The 19,838-nt window shown below is 43.3% G+C and overlaps 1 pseudogene; it reads left to right on the plus strand.

The window, feature by feature from the left end:
• Positions 1 to 5,166: 5,166 nt before the first annotated feature.
• Positions 5,167 to 11,543, plus strand: LOC122004966 (annotated as a pseudogene).
• The last annotated feature ends 8,295 nt before the right edge of the window (positions 11,544 to 19,838 follow it).

Raw genomic sequence — 19,838 nt, forward strand, 5'->3', positions numbered from 1 at the left:
AGTTTCTCATGGTCTCCTACTTGGCGACCCGATTTTGGTGTCCGAAAAGTTCCTTGAGATTGAGCATCATGTCATAGGCAGTGGGTAAAGTCTGATGTTGATGTTGCAGCACATTTGACATAGAAGCCAAAATGTAACACCATGCCATCTCATCTGCCTTAACCCATTTCCTATGTCTCTCTATCTCCTCTTCACTAGAATCCTTATTAGGCATACTAGGACAGACCTCAGAAAGTACGAACTTGTCTTCCTCAGTAGTTAAGACAATATCTAAGTTTCGTTTCCAATCAATGTAATTTAGACCAGTAAGGTTGTTTTCTTTTAAAATAATAGCAAGAGGATTGAAAGCCATTTTGAGATCCTAAGAATCACAAAATAAAATACTTAATCAAAACTTTAGAATTTAAAATAATATTGATTCCTCAAACAATATAATTTAAATTCACCAACACCGTGAATTTCGTATGTCACAATAGTGTGGACGTATACTAATTCAAACATTTGTAAGAAGAGGTTTTACCCATTAATTTTATTATCTTGTCAACCTAACTTTATGACAAAGAAAATTAATAGTTGGTTTATCTTCGGTCACACAAATAATAGCAATGACTCCGATGGGGAGGATACTATTAAATGCGCCTAAGTATATACCATTACTTGATATTTAGTCCATTAATTAGGATTGTGCCCCTTCAGATGGAGAAGATCACACATACCTAATTAATTTCCTATAATCATCCATAGAGGAAGTTTGATCTAGTGATCCGCAAACAAACTCATCCGATATGGAGGAAGGCACTTAAAGCCAACGCGTAAGTTTGAATGCATCACATATAAACCAGTAATGGAGACCGTGGAATTTATTTAAATAATCCTTCTCCTACTTAGTTATTTAAATCGAGGAATTTTAATCATGCACGCACATCACAACACACACATCACAACACATAAAAATAGCATATAAGGCAATAAACATAAAAATAAAATTTTCAACTATTATGACCTAATCCAATGTTGTCCTCCAATATGACACCAATGGATTGCTGTCCTCCAATGTGTCGCCGATGGATCAAGTCGTCGCGTCTATCTCGCTTCCTTCTCTGTCGCGCCTCTGGTCATCAAAATAGCACCACGTATGGTAAGGATACAAGCCGCAACAAAAATAAAATTTTATATTTATCGATCCTATATTCCACAAAGGAATTTACATGTAATATAGATCGAACAGAATATAAACAACAATAATAATAATACGGCAACCGACCGTATTTAATTATTACAATCATGTACACACAACAACCTCGATATGCCCGAGGGTTCAAATCACACACAAGCCACAAGCACACAAAGCCATAATAGTTGGATCTAGGATGTTTGCAACCACAGAGTTAATCTATCTTGCACATTCTACTATTATCCTACCTAAACTTGTATATGAGCAGTGCATAATTTAACCAAAAACTAATCACACAGAACCAGAAAACATGCTATGATACCACTTGAAGGGCGCTGGGATTCCGTTCTGTTTAAACTTTCCCATATAAAAATTTGTACGAGCATAGAACTTATTCCTAGCATCCCACACGTTTGATCAGACATGTGTTTGATCAATCAAGCAGGTTCTTGAATGATCAAAGCACACCTTGATCGAAGTACAAGATCGCTGGCCTCTTGTGTTGGTATTCAAAATCAATACAAAGAAAATAAAATCAATTACGTAGTGAAATTAAAGAATTAGTTGCATCTTTCTTCGTATGCTAAGACCTCTTGATCCTCTGCGTATTCCTCTCCTCCTCTTCGACGTCGTGTGGGCGACGATATACCAAAACAAAACACCCGAACCTCTTCTTCCTTTCTAAGACGCCTATCACAAAACAAGTCTCTAGGATGGGGTATCTTCTAATCTTCTTCCTTCTCCTTTTCTTCCTCTTCTTTCTCTTCTTCTTGTTCTTCCTCTTCTTCAAGCCATCGACCACCAAGATGAAGAAGTGTCGCCGGCCCTTGGAAAACAAGGAAGTATCGCCGGGCCTTGATGGAGAAGAGGAGCCGGCCACAAGGAGGAGGAGAAGAGAGGGTTGTGCCGCCGACCCTAGGAGGAGGAGAGGGGCGGCAACCACAAGGAGAGAAGGAATTGTGTAGAATAAGAAAGTTAGGTTTTTAGGGATCACATCCTACTCCTTTTTATAATCTTTGCTGGCGGCTAAAAAGGAAAGATTTTTAACAAAATTCTATTTTAGATAAAATTTCCTTTTTATTCATATTGTAGATGGTTACAAAAAAGGAAAGATTTTAACAAAATTAAAATCTTTCTTTTAAACCATTGTAAATAGCTATAAAAGAAAATATTTTAATAAAATTTTGTTTTAAATAAAATCTTCCCTTTTTTTCTTATTATGGTCAGCCCCTTGCTTGGGCACCAAGCAAGGCTTGGCCAGCTCTTATCTTGGGCACTAAGCAAGGCTTAGCGCGACCCCTTACTTGGGCACCAAGCAAGAATGTGGCTAGCCCCTTTCTTGGGTAGGAAACAAAACCAAAACAAATGAATGCGAGGCTTTATAGAGGCCACAACAGGGACTGAGAAGAGGAATTGGTTTTGGCCTCCTGATGGACTTGAGCTTCCTGTGTTCGACCCGAACACTCAACTCAAGTTCATCAATAATAACTCATACCACTAAAGGGGCATTATTGAACTACCGCACTAATCTCATATTACAAGTTTCTATGTGTTTATATCATTCTCTTGATTGTAAAAATCTCCTTATCCGTAATTTTAACCTAATAGTTTGAGTGTGATAATTTTTTTAACCTGAATTGCGTCAAATTTGGGTTAAAAAATCACCACACTCAAACTATTAGGTTAAAATTACGGATGAGGAGATTTTTACGATCAAGAGAATGATACAAACACATAGAAACTTGTTTCATATAATTTTGATGTCTCTAGGTCCATATTTAAGGCTTTCGATTATTTATTTTTTTTTAAATTAATTCTGGGATGAATTTAGGATTTGTCCCAGAATTAGGGACGAATCCATGGATTCGTCCCAAAAATCTGGGACAAATCCAAGGATTTGTCCCTAAAATCTAGGACGAATCCTGAATTCGTCCCGAAATCTAGGACGAATCCTAAATTCATCCCGAAATCTGGGATGAATCATAGATTCATCCCAGAATATAAAAAATAAAAAAAAAGATAAATAAAATTGGAAGACTCAAATATGGATCTAGAAATATCGAAACTTTATGAAACAAGTTTCTATGTATTCATATTATTCTCCTAATCATAAAAATATCCTTATTTACAATTTTAACCTAATTTATTGAGTGTGATAATTTTTTAACCCGAATTACGTCAAATTCGGGTTAAAAAATCACCACACTCAAAATATTAGGTTAAAATTATGCATGAGGAGATTTTTACGATCAAGAGAATAATACAACCACATAGAAACTTGTTTTATAAAATTTTGATATCTCTAGGTTCATATTTAAGGCTTTCGATTATTTTTTTTAAAAAAAATCAATTCTGGGATGAATCTAGGATTCGTCCCAGAATTGGGGACGAATCCTGAATTCATCCCGAAATCTAGGACGAATCCTAGATTCTTTCCAGAATATAAATTTTTTTTTAAAAAAAAAGATAAATAAAATTGGAAGGCGCAAATATGGATCAAGAGATATCTGAATTCTTTGAAACAAGTTTCTATATGTTCATATCGTTCTTCTGATCATAAAAATGTCCTTATTTATAATTTTGACCTAATTTATAGAGTGTGATAATTTTTTAACCTGAATTACATCAAATTCGGGTTAAAAAGTCATCACACTCAAAATATTAGGTCAAAATTATGAATGAGGATATTTTTACGATCAAGAGAATGATACGAACACATAGAAACTTGTTTCATAAAATTCTAATATCTCTAGGTCCATATTTAAGGTTTTTGATTATTTTTCTTTTTTTTAAAAAAAAATTGATTCTGGGACAAATCCAGGATTCGTCCCAGAATTAGAGACGAATCCAGGGATTCACCCCTTATAATTTTTTAATATTTTTTAAAAAAATTCAATCTGGGACAAATCCTGGATTCATCTTATCTGGGAAAAATTTTGTGACGAAAATAATTTTCGTTGGGAATTTACGACGAAAATATTTTATTGCAGATTTCGTTGCTAATTTGGGTCGAATATTATTTGTGTTGCCAAACTTGTTGCGATTTTAGGACGAAAAAATACCTCCCAAATTTTCGTCCTTAAATCATTATTGTTTTTTAGTGTCATATACCAACTTTATTTTTGTTATTTTTTGGATGTGTAGTTTTGTTTGTTTGGATGTGTATAAATATGATATGTGTTGAAGTTTGACTAATATATTTTAAATTTGGATGTGGGGATGATAAGAGATTTATAGAATATAATAATGTATTTGATATGTAAATAGGATAAAGAAAATAAAATTGTAGAGAATTTTTGATTTTTTTTATTTTGAAATAAAATTTGGGATGAACTAAGGTTCATCTCAAATTTGAGACGAATTTGGATTCGTCCCTAATTATGGACGAATTTAGGTTCATCCTGAATTTGAGACGAATCTTGGGACGAATTTTGGGACAAATTTAGGTTCGTCCCAAAATCCCACATCGAATTACCCATGTTCATCTCAAAATTCGTCTCCAATTTGGGACGAATTTAGGTTCGTTTCAAAATTCGTCTCCAATTTGGGACGAATTTAAATTCGTCTCTAATTTGGAACGAATTTAGATTCGTCTCCAATTTTGGACGAATTTAGATTCATCCAAAAAAAAAAACTCATTATTTTTTTAGTGCCATATTCCAACTTTATTTTTTTTCATACATCGCCCCCTACTTTTTCAATTTACAAAAAAAAAAGCATGGAAAGAGAATGTCACGGAATGTGCCTTATAATTTGATTTGCAAAAGATATTGTGTATATTTGAATTATAAACAATAATCAGTCATCATTTAGAGACATTTCGGTAATACTTTTAAAATAAGTGACAATTTAATAATTGTGAAACTAGATGGATCTTTTCAAAACGTAGGAGGAGGAGGAGGAGGAGGAGGGTTTTTTTGGATAAATATTGCGTCTTCGATCTCTATATAGGTCCCTAGAGCGTGTTACGCAGAAGAACATGCAAGCTTGCAATGGCGTCCACCACTATCATCTTCTCCTGTTTCATCTTCTTCCTCCTCTGCACTTCTCACGCAGCAAATCATACACAAGCCAACTTCCTCAATTGCTTTCTTGAAGCAACCGGAGGATCTTCCTCTTCTCCTTCGAAGATTTACACTCCCAACACCACCTCCTTTTCCACCCTCTTCCGCTCCTCTGTCCAAAACCTCCGGTTTCTCTCCTCCGGCACATAGACTGTTGAAAATTAAACTTGTTTTTTGTTGATAAAATTTTATGGAGATAAAATGGTAATGTGGCATGTCTTGACTAGAGATAGGATAGAGATAGAACTTTATGAATTGATAAGAGTTCGTGGAGATAGAATTTATTTATTTATTTATTTTTAAATATCATAATTATCTCATATTAGTGCTTATCCAATAAGCCTATAAATATGTACTTCTTTTTCATGAATGAACAAGTTGAGTTTTCTATTTTCTTCTACTCCTCTTCCACATAGAGTTATTTCTCCTCTTCCACATTTTTCTTCTATAATTCTTTTTCTTCTCCCATAATTTCTATTTCCAACAAAGTGGTATCAGAGCTATGGCTAATGGAGGTATGGTTCCCTTCCAAGTTCCAGTACTCAAAGCGAGTAATTATGACAATTGGAGTATCAAGATGAAGGCGCTTCTTGGAGCTCACGATGTTTGGGAAGTTATAGAAAAAGGCTACGTTGAGCCTCGTGACGACTCGACGTTATCTTCAACTGAAAAAGACAGTCTAAGAGATTTAAGAATGAGAGACAAGAAGGCTCTCTTCCTCATTTATCAAGCTTTAGATGAGGATGGTTTTGAGAAGATTTCAAGTGCTACTTCAGCCAAGCAAGCATGGGAAAAGCTCCAAGTCTCATATCAAGGAGAAGAAAAAGTAAAAAAGGTACGACTTCAGACATTAAGAAGTCAATTTGATGCTCTTCGTATGAAAGAAGGTGAGTTAGTATCAGATTATTTTTCTAGAGTCTCTACCATTTCCAATCAACTAAAAAGAAATGGTGAGAAACTAGAAGAAGTAACTATCATTGAGAAAATTCTTCGATCATTGGATTCAAAATTTGATAGCATTACAACCATCATCGAAGAGACCAAGGATCTATAAGTCATGACGATTGAGCAACTGCTGGGCTCATTACAAGCCCATGAAGAAAAGAAGAAGATAAATGAAGAAATTACTCAACAACTCCTAAAGACGACTCTTCAACCGACAAAGAAAGATGAAAGCTCCAGTAATAATAGAAGTCAACGGGGAAGAGGTCGTGGATATGGACTAGGCCGTTCTAATGAGCAAGGATGGGTCTCCAACAACAACAATGAAAGAGGAGAACATTCAACAAGAGGACGTGGAAGAGGGTATACAAATTCGAGGTACGATAAATCTCAAGTTAAGTGCTACAATTGTGACAAATTCGGACATTATGCAAAAGAATGTAGATCGCCCAAGAATAAGGTATATGAAAGAGTAAATTATATGGAAGAAAGGAAAGAAAAAGATGGCACCCTACTGCTAGCGTATAAAGATAATGAAAGAGAAGAAGATACAATTTGGTATCTCGACACTGGTGCAAGCAATCATATGTGTGGGAAAAGAAACATGTTCGTAAAGCTTGATGAATCAGTTGGTGGTAATGTATCCTTCGGAGATGAATCAAAGATTGAGGTAAAAGGCAAAGGTAAGATTCTCATCCGTTTGAATAATGGAAAACATGAATTTATCTCAAATGTTTTCTTTGTGCCAAATATGAAGAGCAACATCCTAAGCTTAGGACAACTTTTGGCAAAAGGGTATGATATTCATCTAAAAGATGGTATGCTCATCTTGAAAGATCATATTGGTTGCTTAATTGCTAAGGTGCCTATGTCAAAAAATAGAATGTTCTTATTTAATATTCAAAATGATGTCGTCAACTGTCTCAAAGCTTGTTACAAAGACATCACTTGGCTATGGCATCTTCGATTTGGACATCTGAATTTCGGAGGACTAGAACTGCTTTCAAAGAAGGAGATGGTCAGAGGACTACCTTACATCAAACATCCTGATCAAGTATGTGAAGCATGTCTACGTGGGAAGCAATTTAGAAGAAGTTTTCCAAAGGAGTCAAGTTCAAGAGCTCAAAAGCCTCTTGAACTTATACATACGGATGTTTGCGGGCCGATAAAGCCAAGTTCACTTGGTAAGAGTAATTATTTCATTCTTTTCATAGATGATTTTTCTCGGAAAACTTGGGTATACTTCTTGAAGCAAAAATCAGAGGTCTTCGGCATATTCAAGAAATTTAAAGCTACCATAGAAAAGGAGAGCGGTCTCGAGGTCAAAGCTATGCATTCCGATCGAGGAGGAGAATTTACCTCAAATGAGTTTCAAGAATTTTGTGAAGCCAACGGAAAACGACGACCCTTGACAGTTCCAAGATCCCCTCAACAAAATGGAGTGGCAGAAAGAAAGAATCGAACCATCCTTGACATGGCAAGGAGCATTCTCAAAAGCAAGAGGCTACCAAAGGAACTTTGGGCAGAAGCGGTTGCATGTGCAGTATACTTATCCAACCGATCACCAACTAGGAGTGTGTGGGGCAAGACACCACAAGAAGCGTGGAGCGGAAGGAAACCTGGAATTTCTCATCTAAGAGTTTTTGGGAGTATAGCACACGTTCATGTGCCTGATGAAGCAAGAAGCAAACTGGATGATAAAAGTAAGAAATTTATTTTTATTGGCTATGATACAAACTCAAAAGGGTATAAGTTATACAATCCAGATACTGGGAAGACAATCATCAGCCGAGATGTCATATTTAATGAAGAAGAAGAATGGAATTGGGAATCTCGAAATGAAGATTACAACTTTTTCCCGTGCTTTGAAGAAGAAGATGTGGAGCAACTAAGGGTGGAGCAACCAAGGGTAGAGCAAACAAGAGAGGAGCCTACTACTCCACTAGTAACACCAACATCAAGTACTCAAGAGAATTTATCTGCATCAACTTCAAGTGAAAGAGTACCACGCTTTAGAAGCTTACGGGAAATTTATGAGGTAACTGAAAATCAAGATAATCTTACTCTATTTTGTGTCTTTGCGGATTGCGAGCCTATAGATTTCCAAGAAGCTATAAAAAGCAAAAGGTGGAAAGATGCAATGGATAAAGAAATCAAGGCGATAGAGAAGAATGACACATGGGAGTTAACGGCACTTCCTAAAGGACATAAGGCGATTAGTGTGAAGTGGGTGTACAAAATAAAGAAGAATACCAAAGGAGAAGTTGAAAGATATAAAGCAAGATTGGTGGCAAAATGCTACAGTCAAAGATCTGGCATTGATTATGATGAGGTATTCGCTCCCGTTGCTCGATTAGAAACTATCAGACTAATCATTGCTTTAGCAGCTCAAAATAAGTGGAAAATACATCAAATGGATGTAAAATCTGCTTTTTTAAATGGAGTTCTTGAAGAAGAAGTCTATATTCAGCAACCATCAGGTTATGAAGTTAAAGGACAAGTAGACAGAGTTCTAAAATTGAAGAAGACTCTCTACGGGCTAAAGCAAGCACCAAGGGCATGGAATAGCCGAATAGACAAGCACCTGCAAGAGAAAGGCTTCATCAAATGTCTTTATGAACATGCATTATACATTCAGAGTAAGGATAAAGATGTTTTGATTATATGCCTATATGTCGATGACTTGATCTTCACAGGAAGCAATCCAAGTATGTTTGGAGAATTTAAAGAAGTGATGACTAAAGAGTTTGAAATGACTGATATTGGACTCATGGCATACTATCTGAGCATTGAAGTGAACCAAAGGGAAGATGGAAGCTTCATCTCACAAGCAGGTTATGCAAGAGAGATATTAAAGAAGTTCAGGATGGATAACAGTAAGTCTATAAATACCCCAGTAGAATGTGGAGTCAAGCTATCAAAGCATGATGAAGAAGAAAAAGTTGATCCAACATTTTTTAAAAGTTTGGTTGGAAGTTTACGATACTTGACATGCACAAGACCTGATATTCTTTATGCTGTTGGACTTGTTAGTCGCTACATGGAAGATCCAACTACTACCCACCTTAAGATCGCTAAGAGAATTTTGCGCTATATCAAAGGTACGATAGATTTTGGATTACTTTATTCAACATCTAACCACTTCAAACTTGAAGGATATAGTGACAGTGATTGGGGTGGGGATATAGATGATAGAAAGAGCACTACAGGATTTGTGTTCTTTATGGGAGATACAGCTTTTACTTGGATGTCGAAAAAACAGCCTATTGTCACACTTTCTACTTGTGAAGCAGAGTATGTGGCTGCGACTTCATGTGTTTGTCATGCTGTTTGGCTCAGAAATTTATTGAATGAGTTAAGTTTACCACAAGAAGAGGCAACCAAGATACGAGTTGATAACAAGTCTACAATAGCACTAGCAAAAAATCCAGTCTTCCATGATAGAAGCAAGCACATCGATACGCGCTTTCACTATATCAGAGAATGTATTACAAGAAAAGAGGTGCAAGTAGAATACATAAAGTCTCAAGATCAAGTTGTTGATATTTTTACCAAGCCACTCAAATTTGAAGACTTCATCAAAATGCGATATTTGCTTGGAGTCACAAAATCAAGTTTAAGAGGGGGTGTTAAAATTAAACTTGTTTTTTGTTGATAAAATTTTATGGAGATAAAATGGTGATGTGGCATGTCTTGACTAGAGATAGGATAGATATAGAACTTGATGAATTGATATGAGTTCATGGAGATAGAATTTATTTATTTATTTTTTTTAAATATCATGATTATCTCATATTAGTGCTTATCCAATAAGCCTATAAATATGTACTTCTTTTTCATGAATGAACAAGTTGAGTTTTCTATTTTCTTCTACTCCTCTTCCACATAGAGTTATTTCTCCTCTTCCACATTTTTCTTCTATAATTCTTTTTCTTCTCCCATAATTTCTATTTCCAACAGAGACTCCCTCCTTCATCATCCTCCCCTCCGTCGACCACGACTCCCAGGCCGCGGTTCTCTGCGGCCGCCGTCACGGCATCGCCTCCGAGTCCGGAGTGGCGGCCATGACTACGAGGGACTCTCCTACGTCTCCTTCTCCAGTACTGATGGCCCGTTTGCCGTCGTCGACCTCTCTGGCCTTCGTTCCATCGAGGTAGACGCCGCAGACCACACTGCCTAGGTCGGCGCTGGCGCCACCCTCGGCGAGGTGTACTACAACGTGGCTGCCGCCAGCCCCACTGCCGGGTTCCCTGCCGGCATCTCCCCCACGGTCGGTGTCGGTGGGCTCATCAGCGGCGGCGGCATTGGGTGGCTGCAGAGGAAGTACGGCCTCGCCGCAGACAACGTCGTTGATGTCAGGCTGGTCAACGCCGAGGGCGAGCTGTTGACCAGGGAGACCATGGGGGAAGACTTGTTTTGGGCGATAAGAGGAGGCGGCGCGGCGAACTTCGGCATCGTCGTGGCCTACAAGTTGCGACTTGTTCCGGTGCCACCCAAGCTGACGGTGTTCTCCGTTAGCAGAACGCTGGGGCAGGGTGCGACGAGGTTGCTGCATTCATGGCAGAGCATCGCGCCGCGGTTCGCCGACGATCTATGGATCAGGGCCTTGGTGATTGCGATCGGAGAAGCGCCGGCGAACCGCACGATCCAGGCCACATTCCAAGGCCTATTCCTTGGGTCGCGTCGCGCGACGCTTGCTGCCGTCAAGAAGAGCTTCCCTGAGCTGGGCGTGAGGGCCGAGGACTGCAACGAGCTGAGTTGGGTGGAGTCGACTCTCTACTTCGATGACCGTGCATGGAATGATACCCGCGGGCTGTTGACCCGGCGGCCGGCGTTCAACAGCTCCTTCAAAGCCAAGTCGGACTTCGTGAGGGAGCCCATCTCCGAGAAGGCATGGGAGGGGATATGGAAGGTTATGATGGAGGGGGAGGAGGAGCCTCTGCAGATGATATTTGAGCCGTGGGGCGGAAGGCTTTGGGAGATAGAAGACGATGCCATTGCCTTCCCTCACAGGAAGGGGAATTTGTATAACATTCAGTACTTCATGAGGTGGTTCGAGACAGAGGCGGCGGTGACGGAGAGGCATTTGACATGGATGAGAAAGTTCTACGAAGACATGACTCCTCACGTGTCCAGCAATCCGAGAGCTGCGTATCTCAACTACAAGGATATCGACTTGGGTAGCAGCACAGAGGAAGGGAGGACGAGCTACACGGAGGCAAGCGCTTGGGGAAGAAGATACTTCCTGCACAACTTTGAGAAGCTCGCGAAAGTCAAGGCTCGAGTTGACCCGGAGAACTACTTCTGGAACGAACAAGGCATCCCTCCTTATACTGCTTAATTCATTAGTGGATGTCACAGGAATAATTACTTACAGTTGCTTTGGACGTATTTGAATGCATTAAATAAAGGAATTATTTACAAATAATAAATTATGTTGTTCTACACAAATAACAAATACGTTTTGTGCATTAATTAATGCCAAGACTCTTAGCTTGTTGAGCCCTTTGCATGCGCTAGCTATAAGCTATATATCTTTGTCGAGAATATATAGGGTTACGTTGAGGAAGATGATTCTACGCTTTCAGCTGGCACCTCCACTTGCATAGAGTAGTTTGAGGAAGTTACCTTGGATATGCATGTGGGCTTGAAATCTCGACGTTGAATCCATATCCGTACGTGCAATTTGGAAAAGTCAATATCAAATTTTAGATTATACATAGAGCTTTCAAAGTTAAATCCAATGAAAAGTATGCTATCTTACTTTTCTTCCTAATAAAATTAGACAATCAAAGAAATGAGAAAGAAGACGAACCAATGATCATTTACGATTTCAATCTTTGATGGAGGCATTATATTAATAATCAATATCACAATTAAACTTCAACAAACTATAGTCAAATTACTTTCATATTAGCAATATTAGCTAGATAACTACAAGTTTAATTCACCAAAAAATTATTATTGATTTAAAGAGAAAAATTGAGAATAAATCTATGACCAGCTGCTGAAGGCAAAGCAGGTTTGCTAGTGCAGAACCATTTTCCAATTACTTTTTGCTTTCTTTGAGGGAACCATTATTTCTTGCAAAAGATAATTAAATAAAATATCAGCTGCTAATCTCACGTTTTAGAATAAATATATCAAAAGATATTAGTTATTCAGCTAAACAAATCAACGGATAACAGGGAAGAGGAAAAAAAAAACAATAAGCAAATTGCACTTCAACTTCACTATACAATAACTCTATCATCCAACATAACAAAGTGAGAGGACGAAGAAATGGAAGAAAAGTTGCATCCTTTGCGGTTACGTTTTACCTTTTGGAGGAGTAAATTTGTTCTTGAACACAGCATTGAGCTTGCTCTCCCAAGTAAACATATTTTTTATGCCATTTTTGGCCTTTTTTTTCTTCTTAATAATAAATAAATTTTGATTTATAATTTTATCCAAACTACTTTAATCAATTATTTTACATTACAAAAATTTTAATTAAAATTATTATAATAATATTTGATCAAATTAAATTAATTATCACTAAATCTGAACCATTTTAATCAATTCTTGATCGGTTCTAATTAATGATAAAAAAAATCAACTAAAATTAATGTATAGCGTACAAGTTTTAATCAAATCTTACCAAGATAAAATGCAAGGCAGTACTCCTACTTTCTTTCTTCTCCCCTCTAGAAAGGTCGATCGCTGAAGGAAGACCCTTTCCTTTGTTCAAGATAGCATGAATGACGAATGGTTACGTTTATGTTGATGCTCCAAGGTACTATATATATTATATAGGAGAAGAGTAATCAAATTAATAAATTATGCACCCAATTTAAATTAATATGAAATAAATCTGATAGAAGAAAAGTATATTTGGAAATCTTCATTTAAATTTGGAGTTGATTGAAATAAACTTAATTTTCTTTTAATCCAAAACCTAAGTTTGACGCCACTTCTCATCCTCCCACGTGCATGCAATTCCGCCATGAGAATGACCATGCCACCCTCTCTGCCCATTCGATAGCGGGAGAAGCGTCCTTCTCCTCCATCACCATAGTCGACCGTCGTGCCATTCCTTCTCCGCCAGAGTTGAAACGCAGAGGGCACATTGTCGCCGCCTCGAGGCGGCGAAGCGCTGTTGTCCACCATGAACGAGTGGGCCACAACCGTGTTTCCTCTCGGCTAGCGCACGTGACCGGTCGTGCCGAGTGTCCTTTACCACCGCCCAGATGCCGACCACCCACTTCCTTTCTCCCTTGTTGTGTTCAATCTTGCTGTGGACATTAGCCAATCACCCCTTTGCAAATCATTGACGCAGCTTGTGCCGCCACCATCCGCTGCCACCGTGAGCCATCTGCTTGGATTCGTCGACCCCCAGCCTCAGCATCTCCGTTGGCCACTTGCAATAGAAAGCTCACCGTCGAGGTGGGAGCCGAAACCTAGGGCAACCTTAATTATTTATGTTGATTAAGTATTAAGTAGTTAATAAATAATAGATTAATTATCCGATTGAGTAATTAACAATAAGTTTAATTACTAGATTTCTTATATTTATTGTTTAATAGTGATCAGTGATACGGATATGATAGAGGGGGGTAGAGAAGGAATTAGGAGAATAGGGAGGGGTAATTTGGTCATTTTACTGTAGCATTGCTATTTAGGTTACTGTAGCATGCAAACGGGAGGGGGGGGTTCGTGCGTTAAGGGATTTGGCCGACGCCATCTGCTTCTCCCTCTCGAGCTCCTCACCGGCCGTCGACCTCCTCTCTTTTCCTTCCTTCTCTTCCTCCTCGCGACTTCACCACCGGGCTGATGCGACGCTACTGCTCCTCTTCTCTTCCTCGAAGCGTCGCCGCCAGAGAGACCAGCCCTTTCCTCCTCCCCCAGGCTCCTAGCCGGCACCGACGCCGGCCAGCGACCTCCACCTCTTCTCCCCTTCTCTCCCTCGTGCTTAACTCCTCGTCGGAGACCAGTCCACCTCTCTTCTTCTTCCTCCTTCGCGCACGCCGGCCGACTGTGACTCCCCACTGCTCCTTCTCTCGGACGCCAACAACGTCTTTTAGCTCTCCCTCTCTTAACGCCCATGGGATAGCCGCCGCCTCTTCCCCGCTTTCTTTCTTACGACGAGGAGGTCAAGGGTTTCCAACGCATCCCCTGCTCGCGCCGACTGCCTCTCTTCTCCCTACTCACGCATGCCCCACGGCGCCGCCGCCGGACCGACTCCACCTCGACTGTCTTCCTCATCTCAGCGACCAGCCATTGTTGACTAGCGGCAACAGTAGCCTCTAGCATCGTAGAGGGCTTCCGAGTAGCAGCCGAGCCCCATCGTCACGGATGGCCTCCGTGCCGCAGCCATTCCCCATCGCTGTAGGCGGCCCCGGTTTGCATTGGCGTACGTTTCCGAGGTCGATCCGGTATACTACTCATGTGAGCGAGCGTCCTCGGCACTATTCTAGCCGTCGAGCTATCGTTGTGCTCTGGCGTTCGCGCCAATCTGTATGTGTTATGTATTGACCTTGGCATTGATCTGATTTGTGTGTCGTGTCTCGGCCTACGTGCCGACCCCGCTTTTCGGTCTGCATGCCGACCCCACTTGCCCGGCCTGCGTGCCGACTTAGTTTCCTGGCCTGTGTGCCAATTTAGTTTTTCGGCCTGCGTGCCGATCTAGTTTCCCGGCTTGCGTGCCGATATTAGTTCCCTGCCTATGCGTCGATATCAGTTCTCGGTCTGCGTACCGGTGTCTTATCCCGGTCTGTGTATCGGTATTATCTCCCGACTTGCAGCTCGTCTCCCGGTTCCGTGCCGCATCCAGCTCTGCGTCGTCAGATCCAGCTCTACAGCCTGATCAGAGTCAGCTACTCTTCCGGGTCGCGACAACTCGAGCCGTGTCCCATCCGAGGGCGCCCCCTCGGCCAGGGTACGTTCCTCGTTTATATTTCATATGCATTTTCATTATTTTATGGCTTAATCTGGTACTCATATATTCCTTGGATCCGCCTCAAGCATCGGGGTACCAGGGGCCGGGTCAACCCGGTCACTGGCTGCAGGTAGCGTTGACCAGAGGACTTTTGAAGACTTGGTCAACACGGGAGCCATCTCAGCACACCCCCTCCGGGACGTCGCGACTCCAGTCAACATTCTCGCCACCTCCCCCGACGGTCCGTATGACTCAGCTTCCGGACGGAATCAAATTTGGCGCCGTCTGTGGGAACACATGCACCTGTTCCGGAACGTAAAGATGGACGACGTCGGGAGGTTCTCTGTCTTTATCACAATCTCGGAGGATCTCAACGCACATATTATCTTCTATCCTCACTCCACTGGTATTCGGGAGTCGAGGGATCGAGTGGAGCTTCAGCTGGCTGACAGGTTAGTTTTTCCATTATATTTTTTCCCTGACTCCACGGGTATTCGGGAGTTAAGGGACCGAGACAAACCCTTAGCCGGTTGCCATGACTTCCCGTTCAGGTACGCTACAAGCTCTGCTCCCTTTTTACGATTATAAGAACTGTTATATTTCCCTGATTAAAGAGTAAGAGCCTAGTTCCTTGATCAAAGACTAGGGCCTTCGATTTTTGATCGGACATTAGGGGCCCAACTCCCCACACATACACTTGGGACGCAGCTCCCCGCTCATACTCTAGGGGCACAGCTCCCCGCTCATACACTAGGGACACAGCTCCCTAATCATTGGCTCGCGGTACCACTTCCCGATCAGGATCTAGGGGCCTCGCTCTTTGATTACAGGCTAGGGGCTTTACTCTCCGATTAGGGATCAGGGTTCCAGCTCCCCGATCAGGTGTACTACAGGCTCTGCATCCTCTTACTGCTACAGGCTCTGCACCCTTCACCATGAGGCTCTGCATCCTCTTATTGCTACAAGATCTGCATCTTTCACCATGGGCTCAGCATTCTCTTACTGCTATATGCACCTCACTCTACTATTATTATATATGCTCTGCATCCTTCACTTGTTGTGCAGCCTCTTACATATACAAGTGTTGCTCTCTTCACCTACGGTGCTCTGTTTCCTTCTACGGCTATGGGCTTTGCTCTCTTATATCGGCTTCACGCTCTTTATCTTCTCCCCTCGCTCCACGGGTATTTGGGAGTTGAGGAATCGCAATAGATCCGCAGTCGGTTGGCACCACACCGCTGTCAGGTATGACATAAGCTTTATTTCCTCATGCTGCTACCTGCTTCGCTTTTACTAGCTTCAGGGCCTATCCTTCCCCGTTCGGGGTCGAGCGATTGTCACTGGTCTCAGACCAGCTTATTGGATTTCTTATCTCCCCCGTTCGGGGTCGAGTTATCGCCACCGGTCTCGGACCGGAGTATTATTACTGGTCTCGGACCAGCGCCATCGCCACCGGTCTCGGACCGGAGTATCATTACTGGTCTCGGACTAGCGCCATCGCCACCGGTCTCGGACCGGAGTATCATTACTGGTCTCGGACCAACGTCATCGCCACCGGTCTCGGACCGGAGTATTATTACTGGTCTCGGACCAGCGCCACCGGTCTTGGACTAGAGTATTATTACTGGTCTCGGACCAGCGCCATCGGCACCAGTCTCGGACCGGAGTATTATTACTGGTCTCGGACCAACGCCATCACCACCGGTCTCAGACCGGAGTATCATTACTGGTCTCGGACCAACACCATCGCCACTGGTCTCGGACCGGAGTATCATTACTAGTCTCGGACCAGCGCCATCGCCACCGGTCTCGGACCGGAGTATCATTACTGGTCTCGGACCAGCGCCATCGCCACCGGTCTCGGACCGGAGTATTATTACTGGTCTCGGACCAGCGCCATCGCCACCGGTCTCGGACCGGAGTATCATTACTGGTCTCGGACCAGCGCCATCGCCACCGGTCTCGGACCGGAGTATCCCAGACTCTCGTCTCAATGCAAGTTATAAGTGAGCTCTGCTCTCACGCCCAACGACCTTTCAGGTCGGTTCCCATTCGAAAATTAAAAGTGAGCTCTGTTCTCACGCTAAATGACCTTTCAGGTCTGTAGCCCCAGACTCTCGCCTCAGTGCGAGTTATAAGTGAGCACTGTTCTCACGACCAACGACCTTTCAGGTCGGCTCCCATACGAGAATTAAAAGTGAGCTCTGTTCTCACGCCCAACGACCTTTCAGGTCGGTAGCCCCAGACTCTCGCCTCAGTGCGAGTTATAAGTGAGCTCTGCTCTCACGCCCAACGACCTTTCAGGTCGGCTCCCATGCGAGAATTAAAAGTGAGCTCTGTTCTCACGCCCAACGACCTTTCAGGTCGGTAGCCCCAGACTCTCGCCTCAGTGCGAGTTATAAGTGAGCTCTGTTCTCACGACCAACGAACTTTCAGGTCGGCTCCCATGCGAGAATTAAAAGTGAGCTCTGTTCTCACGCCCAACGACCTTTCAGGTCGGTAGCCCCAGACTCTCGCCTCAGTGCGAGTTATAAGTGAGCTCTGCTCTCACGCCCAACGACCTTTCAGGTCGGCTCCCATGCGAGAATCAAAAGTGAGCCCTGTGCTCCCGCCCAACAACCTCTTAGGTCGGAAGCCCCAGACTCTCGCCTTAGTGTGAGTTATAAGTGAGCTCTGTTCTCACGACCAACGACCTTTCAGGTCGGCTCCCATGCGAGAATTAAAAGTGAGCTCTGTTCTCACGCCCAACGACCTTTCAGGTCGGTAGCCCCAGACTCTCGCCTCAGTGCGAGTTATAAGTGAGCTCTGTTCTCACGACCAACGACCTTTCAGGTCGGCTCCCATGCGAGAATTAAAAGTGAGCTCTGTTCTCACGCCCAACGACCTTTCAGGTCGGTAGCCCCAGACTCTCGCCTCAGTGCGAGTTATAAGTGAGTTCTGCTCTCACGCCCAACGACCTTTCAGGTCGGCTCCCATGCGAGAATCAAAAGTGAGCCCTGTGCTCCCACCCAACGACCTCTTAGGTCGAAAGCCCTAGACTCTCGCCTCAGTGCAAGTTATAAGTGAGCTCTGCTCTCACGCCTAACGAACTTTCAGGCCGGCTCCCATGCGAGAATTAAAAGTGAGCTCTGTTCTCACGCCCAACGACCTTTCAGGTCGGTAGTCCCAGACTTCTGACGGTCAGGGCTCAGATTATTCTCTTCTCCCCTTGCTCCACGGGTATTCGGGAGTTGAGGGACCGAGACGGATCCTCAGTCGGTTGGCATCACTTTGTGATAAGGTATGATAAAGATTCTGTCCCTTTATATTGCTACAGGTTTCGCTTCTATGGGCCTCAAGGCTTATCCTCCCCCGTTCGGGGTTGGGCTATTACCACCGGTCTCGGACCAGAGTATTACCCCCGGTCTCGGATCAGAGTATCACTAACGATCTCTCGGTCAGGCGGTCAGACCAATGTCCATTCGGTCTTCCATAGACCAAGTCCTAGTCAGACCTTCAGATCAATTCCTGGTCAGGCCTCCAAACTGCTTCTTTGTCAGGCCTTCAGATTGTTTCTGGGTCAGACCTTCAGATCAAGGCTGGGTCAGACCTCCAGATTGCTTCTTTGTCAGGCCTTCAGGTTGTTTCTGGGTTAGACCTTCAGATCAAGGCTGGGTCAGACCTTCAGGTTGCTTCTTTGTCAGGCCTGCGGATTGCTTCTGGGTCACAAGTCTCCAGATCGAGTACTGGTTAGGCCTCCAGAGCACCTCCCGGTCAGGGTCCTAGACTCTCGCCCCAGTGCGAGTTATAAGTGAGCTCTGCTCTCACGCCCCACGACCTCTTGATTAGCACTCATCACTCACTGGCTGCTCTGTCCGTCACTTATCACATCCACCGCTCACTTGCCGCTCCGCCTGGCACTCATCACCCACTCGCCGCTCTGCTCGGCACTTATCATTCGCGTTTCGCTGTTGCCCGGTCGACGTTCACCACCCCATTCGCCGCTCTGCATGGCACTCAGCTCCCACGTTCCGCTCACCACTGTGGCTCGGTCGGCATTCATCGCTTTACTCACCACTCTGTCCGGCACTCAGACCCCACGTTCCGCTCACTGCTGTTGCTCAGTCGACATTCATCGCTTTACTCGCCACTCTGTCCGGCACTCAGCCCCCACGTTCCGTTCACTGCTGTTGCTCGGTCGACATTCATCGCTTCACTCGCCGCTCGGCTCGGCTCGGCACTCATCGTGCACGCTTCGCCGCTCTGCTCGACACTCATCCTTAGCGCTTCGCTTACCATTGTAGCTGAGTCGGCATTCATCGCTTACTCGTCGCTCTGCTCGACACTCATCCTTAGCGCTTCGCTTACCATTGTAGCTGAGTCGGCATTCATCGCTTTACTCGCCACTCTGTCCTGCACTCAGTCCCCACGTTCCGCTCACTACTGTTGCTCGGTCGGCATTCATCGCTTACTCGTCGCTCTGCTCGACACTCATCCTTAGCACTTCGCTTACCATTGTAGCTGAGTCGGCATTCATCGCTTTACTCGCCACTCTGTCCGGCACTCAGCCCCCACGTTCCGCTCACTGCTATTGCTTGGTCGGCATTCATCGCTTCACTCGCCGCTCGGCTCGGCACTCATCGTGCACGCTTCGCCGCTCTGCTCGACACTCATCCTTAGCGCTTCGCTTACCATTGTAGCTGAGTCGGCATTCATCGCTTACTCGTCGCTCTGCTCGACATACTCGCCCCGCTTGCCGCTC

The sequence above is a fragment of the Zingiber officinale genome, chromosome 1A (assembly GCF_018446385.1).
Source record: "Zingiber officinale cultivar Zhangliang chromosome 1A, Zo_v1.1, whole genome shotgun sequence".
Lineage (NCBI taxonomy): Eukaryota > Viridiplantae > Streptophyta > Magnoliopsida > Zingiberales > Zingiberaceae > Zingiber > Zingiber officinale.